Source organism: Rattus rattus, chromosome 12 (genome assembly GCF_011064425.1).
Source record: "Rattus rattus isolate New Zealand chromosome 12, Rrattus_CSIRO_v1, whole genome shotgun sequence".
Lineage (NCBI taxonomy): Eukaryota > Metazoa > Chordata > Mammalia > Rodentia > Muridae > Rattus > Rattus rattus.
In genome coordinates, this window is record NC_046165.1 from 15,603,171 (window position 1) to 15,617,437 (window position 14,267).

The window sequence follows — 14,267 nt, forward strand, 5'->3', positions numbered from 1 at the left end:
TGAAGGTTGTTCTCATTAAATGTCCCTTCTAAGTCATGTTTTCTCTAGGGCAAGCCTATGCCCATTTGTTACACTATATTGCAAATAGATTTCTTCTGGGTACTTCTTAATAGATTTTTCTGAATGTTGCTTGTTTACCAGTGAAATTACTTGGTCATATGTTGAAAATCTGTACCTAGAAGGGGCTCTCTGTACTTTTTCTTGTTTTTTAATTTTATTTTTCTTGGACATCTTATGTATTTACATTTCACATGTTATCCCTTTCCATCTCTCCTATACCCCTCTCCCCTCCCCCTGCTTCTATGAGGATGCTCCCACTCCAACCCACCCACTCCAATTTCAGTGCCCTGGCATTCCCGTACACTGGGGGAATGAGCCTTCAAAGAACCAATGGCTTTTCCTCCTATTGATGCTGGACAATGTCATTCTCTGCTACATACGCAACTGGAGACATGGGTCCCTCCATGTGTACTCTTTGGTTGATGGTTTAGTTCCTGGGTGCTTTGGAGGGCGCTGGTTGGTTGATATTGTTGTTATGATGTTGGAAACCCCTTCAGCTCCTTTGGTGTTTTCTCTAACTCCTCCATTGAGGTCCCCTTGTTCAGTACAATGATTAGCTGCAGCCATCCTCGTCTGTATCGGTAGGGCTCTGGCAGAACCTCTCAGGAGACACCCATATCTGGCTCCTCTTAGTAAGCAATCTTGGCATCAGCAATAGTGACTGGGTTTGGTTGCTGCATATAGGATGGATCCCCGGGTGAGGCAGTCTCTGGATGGCCTTTTCTTCAGTCTCTGCTCCATTCTGTCTTCCTGGATTTCTTCATATGAGTATTGTGTTCTTCATTCTAAGAAGGAATGAAGCATCCAAATTTGGTCTTCCTTCTTGGGATTCAAATGATTTGTGTACCTTTCTTGGGTATTCTAAGCTTTTGGGCTAATATCCATTTATTAGTGAGTGCATACCATGTGTGTTCATTTGTGACTAGGTTACCTCACTTGGGATGATATTTTCTAATTCTATCCATTTGTCTGAGAATTTCATGAAGTCATTGTTTTTAATAGCTGAGTAGTACTCCATTGTGTAAACGTGCCACATTTTCTGTATCCATTCCTCTGTTTAAGGACGTGTGGGATCTTTCCAGCTTCTGGAGATTGCAAATAAGGCTGCTATGAACACAGAGCATGTGTCCTTGTTAGATGTTGGAGCATAATTTGAGTGTATGCCCAGGACTGGTATAGTTGAGTCTTCAGGTAGTACTATGTCTGAGGAACCTCCAGACTGACTTCCAGAGAGGTTGTACCAGCTTGCAAACCCACCAACAATGGAGGAGTGTTCCTCACCAGCATTTACTATTGCCTTAGGTTTTGATCTTAGTCATTCTGACTGTTGTGAGGTAGAATCTCAGGGTTGTTTTGATTTGCATCTCCCTGATGACTAAGAATGGTGAACATCTCTTTAGGTGCTTGTCAGCCATTCGATATTCCTCGGTTTAGAATTCTTTGTTTATCACTTTTCGACTTTTTGGCTAAGATCAAGTGTGGAGAATTCTTTGTTTAGCTTTGTATCCCATTTTTAATATGGTTGTTTGATTCTCTAGAGTCTAACCACTTGAGTTCTTTGTTTATCTTAGATATTAGCTCTCTATCAGATATGAGATTGGTAAAGCCCTTTTCCCAATCTATTGGTTGCCATTTGGTCCTATTGACAGTGTCTTTTGCCTTATAGAAGCTTTGCAATTTTATGTAGTTCCATTTGTCGATTTTTGATCTTAGAGCATAAACCATTGGTGTTCTATTCAGGAAATTTTCTCCTGTGCCTATGTGTTCGAGGCTTTTCCCTACTTTCTCTTCTATTAGATTCACTGTATCTGGTTTTATGTGGAGGTGCTTGATCCACTTGGACTTGAGCTTTGTACAAGAAGATAAGAATAGATCGCTTTGCATTCTTCTATATGCTGACCTCCAGGTGAACTAGCACCATTCACTGAAAAAAAGCTGTCTTTTTTCCCATTGGATATTTTTAGCTCATTTGTCAAAGATGAAGTGATCTTAGATGTGTGTGTTCATTTCTGTGTCTTCATATGCCATTGACCTATCTGCCTGTCTCTGTACCATATAGTTTTTATGACTATTGTTCTCTAATACTGCTTGAGGTCAGGGATGGTGATTCTTCCAGAAGTTCTTTTGTTCTTGAGAATAGTTTTCACTATCCTGGGTTTCTTGTTAAGCCAAATGAATTTGCAAATTCCTCTTTCTAACTCTATGAAGAATTGATTTGGAATTTTGTTGGGGATTGCATTGAATCTGTAGATTGTTTTCAGCAAGATGGTCATTTTTATTATATTAATCCTGCCAATCCATGAACATGGGAGGTCTTTCCATTTTCTGAGATCTTCTTTGATTTCTTTCTTCAGAGACTTGAAGTTCTTGTCAAACAGATCTTTCACTTGCTTGGTTAGAGTCCACAAAGGGATTTTATATTATTTGTAGCAATTGTGAAGAGTGTCATTTCCCTAATTTCTTTCTCAGCCTGTTATCCTGTGAGTAGAATAAGGCTACTGATTTGTTAGAGTTAATTTTATATCCAGCCACATTGCTGGAGTTGTTTATCAAGTGTTCTAGGGAGAAATTTTTTGTGATGACTGAATTATACTATCATATCATGTGCAAATAGTGATATTTTGACTTCTTCCTTTCCAATTTGTATTCCATTGACCTTCCCCTCCCCCCCGACCTTGACCTCTTTTTGTTGTCAAATGCTAAGGCGTTTTTTGTATTTTAAAGTTAACAAAAATGCAATTTCAATCTTTTGTTGTTGTTGTTGTTGACAAGAACTATTTTTATGGTCCAAAAGAAACCTATTTTATTCCTCTGAAGCAGGGATTAGGAGTTGGATAATTCTTCTTAAATTCATGATGATTTGTGCAAAGTGAAATAGATAAACCTAGTCATTGAATACAGTTGTCCCACTGGTCATTTAGAAAAAGTGTTTCAAAAAGTTTTTTGTGGAAAATTTATTTTATTCTATTCACATAAGAGATAATTTATTTAATGTTTAACATGAAATATGGTGTATAATATTTTATATAAATTCAAATCCACATTGAGACTTAAAACAGTGGCAAAGGACAAAGTAAAATAAAAGACATCTATATACAGTTGGACATGATTGTATTATGTACACTAGCTCATATTTACATACTAATCATCTTAGGTCAACAGAGGATTAAGCACTCTTCTGTGTCTTCTGTAAAATGCATTGTTTAATCTTTTGCTTTCTTTCAGCATCCTCCTTAAGTAGTCCTGGTGATTATTCTCATGATGAACACACCCATTGGATGCTCTGCTGTAATCTGTTGTAATTGTTGACCACTATAATCTGCATATGTATTCCCATCCCCACCCATAGTTCTTTCTCATCATTATTCCATGTATAATCATACTTGCCATAGGCAGTAGAGTTTTGATCACTACCATAGGCCTTGCTATAATTTCCATTACTTGACCATAATAGTTTTTAAATCCTTGGTTCCAGTTTTGGCCTTGAACACTTCCATGTCCCCTAGCACCACCTCTTACATCCACCATAGCACTTCCCCCCCATATTTTCCAGTTGCTTTTGCTGCTTCTAAACATCTTTGCACAATTTGACTTTGTACTTTTTTAGAACCTACTTGAAAATATCTGCTTTGTAAGAAATTCTTTTTTTTTTTTACTTTTCTATTTTTCGGAGCTGGGGACCGAACCCAGGGCCTTGCGCTTGCTAGGCAAGCGCTCTACCACTGAGCTAAATCCCCAACCCCAAGAAATTCTTTTACTAGATATATATCCATACCACATCTATATATGTGAAAAAATAGAATCCTCTTCTTTCATTACTTTATGTATTCATGGGAAACTCATCATTTCCTATATCTCCAAAGGCTGCAAAATATTCTTTAAATTGTTCTTCTAAACTATCTGGACTCTATTAACCCACTAAAATCTTTTGTAGAAGGGTTAATTTCCCTTAAAGCCTTGGCCCATTTGTGATCTATAAATTAGCCATTCACTTTGTATTCTTTCATGTCCAAAGTCTCATCCATACTGGCAAAATCTTTAAAAAGCACGAATCTAAATCCACTTGCTCTTCCAGGGGCTGGATCTGTTTTTAATTGTGCAATCTACAACTTCTCCTAATCGAGACAAATATTCAATATTTTTCTTGCTTGTACTCAGCATGAGCATCCAATAAACATTTTACCATTATCCAGCAAAGGCTTGCTACCATTGATCATGGCTCATTCTGCAAATTCCTCTATGTATCTGTACTCATTAATGTACTGCATAGGTTTAGACCCATTGGCAAGGGTGCGCTGGTCCACAGTTGTGGTGGAGCATTGTATGGAACTATATATAAAATGGCAGCAGAAGATATGTGACCTTTTTAAAAGTATGTCATTGATGCTTTCCTTTTATTTTAGTTTTTAATTATTTTTATGTATATGTGCATGTGTTTGAATGTGTTCATGAGAACCATGTGCATCCAGTATCCCATAGAACCCAGACTTTTATCTCCATAACTAGAGGTACAAGTAGTTGTGTCCAACTCTATGGGTGTCTGAATCTGAATACATTCCCTTTGAAAGAACAGTAAAATTTCTTAAATACCAAGCCATTTTTTTCATCTTCTGTAACCATATATTTTTTTCTATTTTTTGTTCTCTTTTAAACTATAGCAAGTCATAGTATAATGTCACTTCATATGTAAATTGTACTTCTATATATAAAGTGGTTTTAACCTTGGTAAGAAAGTTAGAGTCCTGTAGTAAGTATGGCAAAGCTGAAAAGATCCTAGACCATTCTAAGTTTCTTAAAACCTGTTCTGCACCCTGTGGCTGTTGATTTTAGTTGTTTATGTGAAAGGTCATGGGGAGAAACTTTGCCAGTACACACAGCCAGACATGATTTCAAAACTGATAATTAAACACTAGAGAATATTTCCAATAAAATAATCCTATATACTAATTACTTTAATTTTCTATAAGAGGAGAAGAGGCAGTGATTGGAAGAAGAATTCCCTTGCAACTAATTAAATTTCATTTCCCTCGGTCAGCTGTTAACATATATTAGAAAATTCACGATTCTTTTATGAAGTAGAAGTGGGAGAGTGGGAATGGCTGCATTTTCATTGGGGATCTTGAACAGTTGCATTGATTTTGCGTGGAGACCCCAACTCTGAATGGCACTGGTAATAATGATGATGGATGGTGATAAATAGAGTCACAAGCAACAAGAGTAAACTTATATGCCATGTGTATTGTCCTCAAGCAATACATACTTATTCTAAGAGTTTAAATTGTGAATATTCTTATCGCCATAAATTTAAAAATTAAATCAAGGGGAAAAGGAAGTCAATGATTTGCCAAGTGTGGCTCATGTATTGAGAACCAAGATTGGTTTACACCTTCAAATTACAAATAGATTCTAGTTCTTACTTTAAAATTATTTTATGTCTGTTAGGTTTTCTGGGCAGTTTTTGAAAGAGTGGATCATCCAAAGGGTGAATAATTCATCTGAAGTTGCATTAAATACGAAGGTTAGGTCTCCTATGTCACAAGGTGACAATCGAACTTGTTTTGCATGGAGCTTTCACATTCTCTTTTGTTGAATATGTTATATCCAACTCTTGGTTATAGCTTAATGGACCTTGTCATCTCTGAAAATATATCTGCTGGAAAAGTATTCTTTAATGTTTATCTTCTGAGTTCTGATGCAGCTGTTGGTTTGGAACTTGTTGATCACACTCCTTGAAATTGTTTATCCAATAATCAAACTTGTTTTATTCCACATAATTAATCAGATAACACTTCTCTTCACTTATTTTTTTAGCCAAGGATTCTTGACTTCATATGACTTCATAAATCTATTCTTGAAAACAAATTTTCATTTATTGGTCACTAAATTTCCCATTGCTTTGTTGGGACAGTTGATATCATCTAATCCCATTGACCTGATATTTCATCCAATAAAATATTTAATAAAAAGAAGAACTAATAACCCAGTGTAGAGGAATGCTAGGGTGGTTAGGCAAGAGTGAGTGAATGGGTGTGGAAGCACCCTCACAGAGGCAGGGTAAGGGGGTATGGGATAGGGGGTTTGCAGAGGGGAAACATGGAAAGGGGATAATATTTGAAAGATAAATATATAAAATATCCAATTAAAATGAAACTTATAGACAGTATCATTAGGAAAAAGAACTACTCTATCAATTTGGAAGTATTAATAAAATATACAAATGGAAGAAGAATTTAACAAAAAAAGAAAGAAAGACTGACAACCAGTAAGTATAATAATTCAATATAACTAGTTCTAGTCCGTGACTATTTAGGAAAGTCACTAGAAATGTTTGCGAGGTTTGCTGTTGTTGTTGTTGTTGTTGTTGTTGTTGTTGTTGTTGTTTTCCCTGCTGGTACTAGCTAATGCCAGGCGTATCCAGATATTCCCACCATTGTACAGTTCTAAGCCCTCCCTCTGAAACTTGTCTATATTTGTAACTTTTTTCTAATTATTTTCTCATGCTTTTCATAGAAAAGTGATATGTAAGTACGATTCCTGCATCGCACTTACCTCTTTGTACATTCCTCCTCATATAAGCTTGTTTTATCCCGCTCTGGTGGAAGATGTAATGTCTCTCCCAGTATTCTGTGCCCAGTTTCTGTTTATGACCCTAAGAGTCTCAATGTGCCAAGTATTTTCAATTCTTCCCAGATGCTAGATTTTAGTCGTTTATGTGCACATTCTTTCTCTGACACTGTAAGATTTATTGCCCAAATTTCTCTCTTGAAAACACTCTTTCTTGTTCTGAACAGTCGCTTTGTCATGGTTTGTTTATTTTTTTTAATACTGTCTAGAGTGCCATTGTTCAGCCTTTACTTACATTTTATGATGAAATGCACTAAAATAAAATATTATACCAGTGGTCATGTCTTATCAAAGCTTGCATCTATGCAGACTATGAGCTAAGTATGAGGACCCATTTCTACAATACCAGAAGGTATGAGAAAAATTTAATCTAACTTCTCTCTCTCCCTCCCCCCCCCTCTCTCTGTGTGTGTGTGTGTGTGTGTGTGTGTGTGTGTGTGTTACTGTGACCAAAGTATTTGATAAAAATGTACGAAGAGAGGAGAGGTTAGTATTGTTCTAGAGTGTCATAGCTTAGAATTCAATCTAGTAGAAAGGGTATCACATAATGTCTGAGTATAATTTCTGAGACAATTTAATAGCAGTTTATTGCTTGACCCTTGACAAATAAAACAAAGAAACTTGTACTAAAAATCATAATTGCTATAATCACTCAGAGGCTATAATAGTAGTTATTTCCTCCAGCCAGCTTCTACTCTCTAAAGTCTCCATACTCTCCAATGACTTCAAAATATTGTCACCATCATGGGGCCATTATGAGTATCATAAGCCTTATGGAATCCTTTCAGGTTCACTCTTCTCCCCAACCATCTCTCAATTGGTTTCCTTTCAGTTCTAGGTTACTGTAAGATTACATATGATATTTTTAGTAGATATTTTTGTACAGCTGTCCTTGACATACACTTGAAGCAGTATAGCATTTTATTCTACATAACTGGAAATATTGTATGCTTGTAGGTAAATAATAAAACTGGTGGTCAAATAAATGACCTGGAATAGTGTCCTATTTTATAAACTTGGAACATATTTACTAGCACAATTTTTATGAACTTGTTCATAAACACTTGAACTTATGCAATACTTGTTTGCAATTTTCAAAATGTGGTACATTTGTGAATCTAATTTGAGGCATTTTTAGTATTTTCTGATGTTACCTTTTCTATGTTCCACATATCAGAATACTGTCCATTTGTTTTGCAGAAATCATCTCTCAAATAATTATTCTAATAAATATTATGCTAGAAAGAAATATTAAGTCCTCCTTTATAGTCCTATAGTGCTTAATATCAGTAGACATTAAATTAGTTAATCATTGTATGTAAAAATAAGTCTTATTATTAATTCAAGAAAGCTTTTGTGGGTTTTCCATGAACACATTTATTTTCTCTAAATAGAAACATATTAATATCTGGCATTATAAAGGAGAAAAATGATACATGGTAATGGGTTAGTACCTTGCACAATTCTGTATCTACTAAAAGCAGAACAGTGAACAGCATATATGAACTATATTTAATTCTTTTATTCCTTGATAAAACATGTCACCCCACATAGTGAGTTGGCTTTGAAGTAACATAATAGATGGTTGTTAAATAGTATATGATGCATAAAAATTAGTTCAATAATTATGCATAAATGTAAAAGTTTATTCCTGTTTTTATGTAGGGTAATGTATCTATTCGATTGCTGTTCACATGAGACAATACACAAAGCAGAAAAGTCTGTACAAACCAATTTACAGTGATGTAACATTTGTCATTGTTAATGTCCCCACCAGGAGTGGAGAAGTTAGCAAACATAGATGTCAATCCACTAGGTACATAATATTATCTGAAGTGCTAAAGAGGAAGCCCAGCTGGTAAGTGTACTTGCTACTAAGCCTGAGTTAATTCCTAGAACTCACGATGTGAAAGAATCAAATGGAACTCCTCAAATTATCTTTCTATCTCCAACGCAAGCCCATATGAAGGCACTCATAGTTTCTTACCACAACACACACACACACACACACACACACACACACGTACACAAGCATGCACACACACAGTCACACTTATACACACACGCACACTCAAACACACACACTTACACAACTGTACACACAGATATACACATACACAAACCTACAAATATACAAATACACATAAACACATATACCCCACACAAACATACACACACATCCCTACACAATACACACAGGCATAAATATGCATGCACATACACATAATAAATAACTACTTTTAAAATTCAAAAGAAAAAAACTCAAAATTTTAGAGAAATATCAAGTGAAGTTTTAAAGAGAGTTTATGAAATTATAAACAGAAATTACCATCTTTGCAAGAATTTTCCTCTTTCTTTTAAAATTCCAGTGACATTATTTTGTGAAGGTAAAATCCTTCATGTTTTATCATCTCACTGTTTGGAATAAATGTTTTAGGAACATAACCATAAATCAATGAGAACAGAACATTTTGTACATTTGTTATTGCCAGGGTGATGAGCTTTCTGTATATTGTGATGACATGAGAGAAGGGATTTTGACAGAAATGCTGCTGTCTGTTCATTTGATAACACCCACTGTTCACTGCCATTAATTTTTAACTGATTCTGATATATCTTTAACCATTTAAAGTCATATGTAATGTGAAGTATGGAAAAGCAGTAAACAATGATGAATGCTAAAGATGTTAACACTAATTCCAGCATATATATGAACCATTCTCACTATGTAGACATCAAAACAACAACAAAAAGACCACAGTTTCTTTGCATAAAAGTTTTGAATCCGGCATTAATATTCTGACCTTCAGTAATAGAACACAAAGAAATTGTACCTAGGATTTAAACCAAAAGCTATAAGTAGAATGCTTGGATCTGGTGAAGAAACAAAACTTGGTCTATCATTGACAAGGTTTAACATTTTCATGATGAAAAAGAAAACACCTCTATAAATTAAAGGCCCTATGTGATGAACATACAGATTGTATTGTACAAAAAGGGGAAAACTCCAACCCCTTCCATCAAAACGAGAAACAAGAAAGCTAATCATTTTCTCCACTATTATTCAATATAGTGCCTAAAGATTTAGCTTGTACAGAAAACAAGTAAAAGAAATACAGGTAAAGAACAATATAAAAAAGGTAGTAAAATAAAAAATATTTGTAATTAAGATCACCTATAATTAAGAGATAAAAGCCAAAATCCTGTCTATAAGTAATTCAGGCGTAGGGGATGGAAAAGACTGAGGCAACTTGCAGCCCAATAACTGGTCCAACCTGAGATCTATTCCATGAGCAAGCATCAATCCCTAATACTATTAATGTTATGCTTGAAAACAGGAGCTTGTTGTCCTCTGAGATGCTTCGCCCAGCAACTGACTCAGATACATACAGACACCCACAGCCAAAAAATGGATGTAGCTTGGCGACTCTTGGGGAAGAATGGGAAGAAGACTTGCAGGCCCCAAAGGGGATAGAAACTCCATAGGAAGACCCAACAGAGTCAACTAACCTGGACCTTTGGGGATCTCAGAGTCTGTAGTACCAGCCAAAGAAAATACATGGGATGGACCAGGACCTCTCTGCTCATATAGCAGCGTGACCTTGATGTGGGTCCTGAACAATTGGAATGGGGGCTATCCTAAAAGAAATCTTTTAGTTGGAATGTGTTGTCTGGCTTCGGTGGGAGAAGAAGTGCCTAGACTCACAGATCCTCGAAGTGCTTAGAGGAGGACAGATACCTAGGGTCCCCACCTGCTCAGAGAGAATGGGAGGGGCAGTAGGGAAAAGCATGTGGGGAGGGTGTATAAGAGGGGACAGTGAGCAGGATACAAAGTACAAAGTGAATAAGTAAAAATACAAAATTTAATCTAGAGGGGGAATGGATGAGCAAAAGACTGGGCATATAGACTTTTGAGACCTAAATGTCCACACCATATGAAATGGAACACATTTGAAAGATCTCTAAGAATGGTTTAGACCAGTCTGCCCTCCAATACTGAACTGGGCTTAAGAAGCTGTTCAAAGACAGAACTTGAGAGTAATGCCATGACAGTAGACAGAGGCAGTACTGTTGAAATTCAACCAGTCACTGACCTGGCTGAAGATATATATCTTGGATCAGAAAAAAATCATTGAAAAAAGGAGGATGCTCTTAATTTATAAGATTGCGAGGAAGAATAACATACATTACAAATCTAACCATCTCCATCTCCATAGAACTATCCTCCCTGTTAATAGTAACTTTATAAGGTCATAAATTTCTTGTATCCAATTACATTCACAGCTTTCTGGTATGTGACAAATAAGAACTTCTTTATTTTCTTATTCATCAGCATGTACCAAAGATTGGGTTACAGGCTCAGTAGTTTTGAGAGCTTGGATTATTGGTTTAGATATTCTGACTCACAACTACCTATGGCAGAAGCTCCTTGTGCTACCACTGGCAGCAGAATTCCCACAATTCCAGGTAAGCCCAGTCAGCAGGCATCAATGCTTACTCCAAGCCCTTTCAGCTAGCTATCTGCAATATCACTCCTTCTGCTTTTCTCTATAGCCAAGCCCATAACTCCAGCAGAAGCCCCTTTCTCTACCAGATGCTATACCAATACCTGGACCCCAGAGATCATGCCAGCATTCAGAACTGCAGAACCCTAGAATGTGAGGATCCAAACCCAGAGAGGTCACACGAGCTGCTAAAATCACAGCAGAAGAAACCTACTAGGTCTGAGACCCAACTAGTTATAAGAATCATAGGTCTCTTAGGTCAAAAGACCAGAGAAGAAGCAGAAAGGATGTGGAAATCATCCAGACTACAAAAAAAAAATCAGAAAGAAGCACCTACCTAAGCCTATAATCACCCAAACCCAGATGTTAGAATAAGAATTCAATTAACAAGAAGTAGGGCAATATGACACCATCAGGATGGGCTATTCTATTAGAGCAAACCCTGGGTATTCCAACGGAGCTGAAGCACAGGAAAGTGACATTAATGTCAATTTTATGAAGAGGTCCTTATAAATAAATAAGTCCCTTTAAAATACTCCAATGAAGCACAAATAAGTAGTTAGAGGAAAAAATACTTCCCTTAAAGGAAGCCAGGAAAAAACAGAGTTGAAAGAATTGAAGAAATCTGTTCAATACTTAAAGTGGTAATACAATCAATAAAGAAAACACAAACTGCAGAATCGTGTGGAAGGAAAGTTTAAATAAAAGAGCATGAACCTCAGATGTAACTATCACCAAGGGAATATAAGAAATGGAAAAGAGAATCTCACGCTTAAAGATACATTAGAAGAAATTGTTACATCAGTCAAAGAAAATGTAAAACTAAAAAGGTCCTGACAGGAAACATCTGGGACACTATGAAAAGATCAAACCTATGAATAATAGCAATAAAGGAAGCGGAATACCAGCTCAAAACCTCAGAAAATGTTTTTACAAAATCATAGAAGAAACATTTTCCAGATCTTAAAAGGGAAATGCCTATAAAGGTACAAGAAGTTTGAAGAACACCAAATATAGGAAATCAAAATAGAGAAAAACCGTACCACCAGCTAAAAAATGGATGTAAAAACATCGTTCTACTGTATGTAAGAAATGTACATTGACATCAAAGATAGACATTAATTTAGAATAAAAACTTAGAACAACATTTTCTAAGTAAATGGACCCAAGAAACAAACTGGTATATCTGTTTGAATACATAATATCAGATTTCCAACCGAAATGAATCAAAGAGATGGAAAGAGCATTTTATATTCACCAAAGGAAAACTATACCAAGACGATATCTCAATTTCGAACATCTATATGACCCCCAAAAATGAACCTTTTCTAATAGAAACATTCAATATCTAATGGCATATTGAAGCCTAGACAGTAATGGTGCAGACTCTAACAATCTACTCTCACCACTGCGAGTTCATCTACACAAAATCTAAACAGAGAAATAATGGAGCAAGTAGGCATTCTGACTCAAAGAAACTAAGATATCTCTAGAAATTTTCACCAAAGACAAAATAATATACCTTCTTCTCAGCAACTCACAGAACTTTCTCTAAAACTGGCCATGTACTCCATCACAAAGTTTCAGTAGATAAAAGGAAATTGAAATAACCACTTGTTTCTTATCAGTGCATTAAATATTAAAGCTGTATTTCACAGCAGAATCAGTGGAAAGGCTACACACTCATGCCACTGAACAACTCCCTACAGGATGTCTACTGGGTCAAGGCAGTAATAATAGAAGAAATTTAAATATAAAAATTCCTACAATTAAAACAAAATGCTGCACACATCCAAATTTATGTGACCCAATAAAAGGATGCTAAGAGGAGAGATCATAGTATTAGATAACTTCATAAACAAATTTGAGAGATCATGAACTCACAACTTAAGAGCACACCTGAAAGCTCTAGAACAAAGAACGAAAACACACCCAGCAAGAGTAGAAAATCAATAAAATAAAACAAGGAAAACTATTATGGTCTGACCCCCACCACCCAGCATAGATACTTTTGTTCTATGCCTGACAGCTATTTCATACTGTTGCTATAATATGCTTACCCATCAATGACACAGAAAAGTAACTTGACTCTGAACCAGGTCATGCTGACCACATCCCCTGTTATGCTCTACATGTCTTGAGGTTTGTTAATCTTAGTGAATTCCACAAAACTTTGGGTAAAACACATCAATATGTACTGCTGTGTCTAAAATGGCTTGAGTCAGAAGTCATCATCAGGCAGAACTTCCTGACCAGGCTTATGAGCACATCGTGAATTTATTTTTGTTTTTGTTTCCTTTATAAGCTGATAGAAAAAGATGTTTCTTATTGTACCTCAGATAATTCTGAGCTATGTCCCTGATCCTCCAATCAGTACTATGGTGTGCATTCAATTAACCATCCCTGTCTGACTGAAAATAATGTTCATGCAGTTTTTGGTACTATAATCTGACACAAACATAAAAAAACAAAATAATAAATCAATCAATCAATAAATAAACAATAAGTCAATAAAAGATAGAGTTGGTCCTTTGAGAAAATCAACAAGCTAGACAAACCCCAATTCAAATTAACTACAAGCAGAAAGAAAATATAAAATGTATCAAAATAAGAGAAAAAATAGGGGAACATAACAACAGACACTGATGAAATCCAAAATTTTATTGAATGATACCTCAAAATCCTAAACTCTACAAAATGGGAAAATTTAAAATAAATGAACAATTTCTTAATAACACCCTTTACCAATGTTAAATCAAGATCATATAAACAATTTAAACAGACCTACACCATCTAAAGAAATCTAAGCATTCATTAAAAGTCTTCCAAACAAAGAAAAGAGTTACGGACCAACTTCTATTAGAAATATTGATGCATACTACTCCACATAATAATCACAAAATTATTCCAAGAAAAAATAAAAAAGATCGTGTATATTGATTAAATAAGCTGCATCTCTGAGATACAGAGATTGTTCAACATAGAAAAATCTATTGATATAATCCACTATATAAATAAACTGAAAGGAAAAAATAAAATGATCTTCTCATCCAGTGTTGTAAAAGATTTTAAAAATCC

The 14,267-nt window shown here is 35.6% G+C and overlaps 1 pseudogene; it reads right to left on the reverse strand.

Moving 5' to 3' along the window:
- Window positions 1-3,817: 3,817 nt before the first annotated feature.
- On the reverse strand, window positions 3,818-13,293 carry LOC116913880 (annotated as a pseudogene).
- Between the last annotated feature and the right edge of the window lie 974 nt (window positions 13,294-14,267).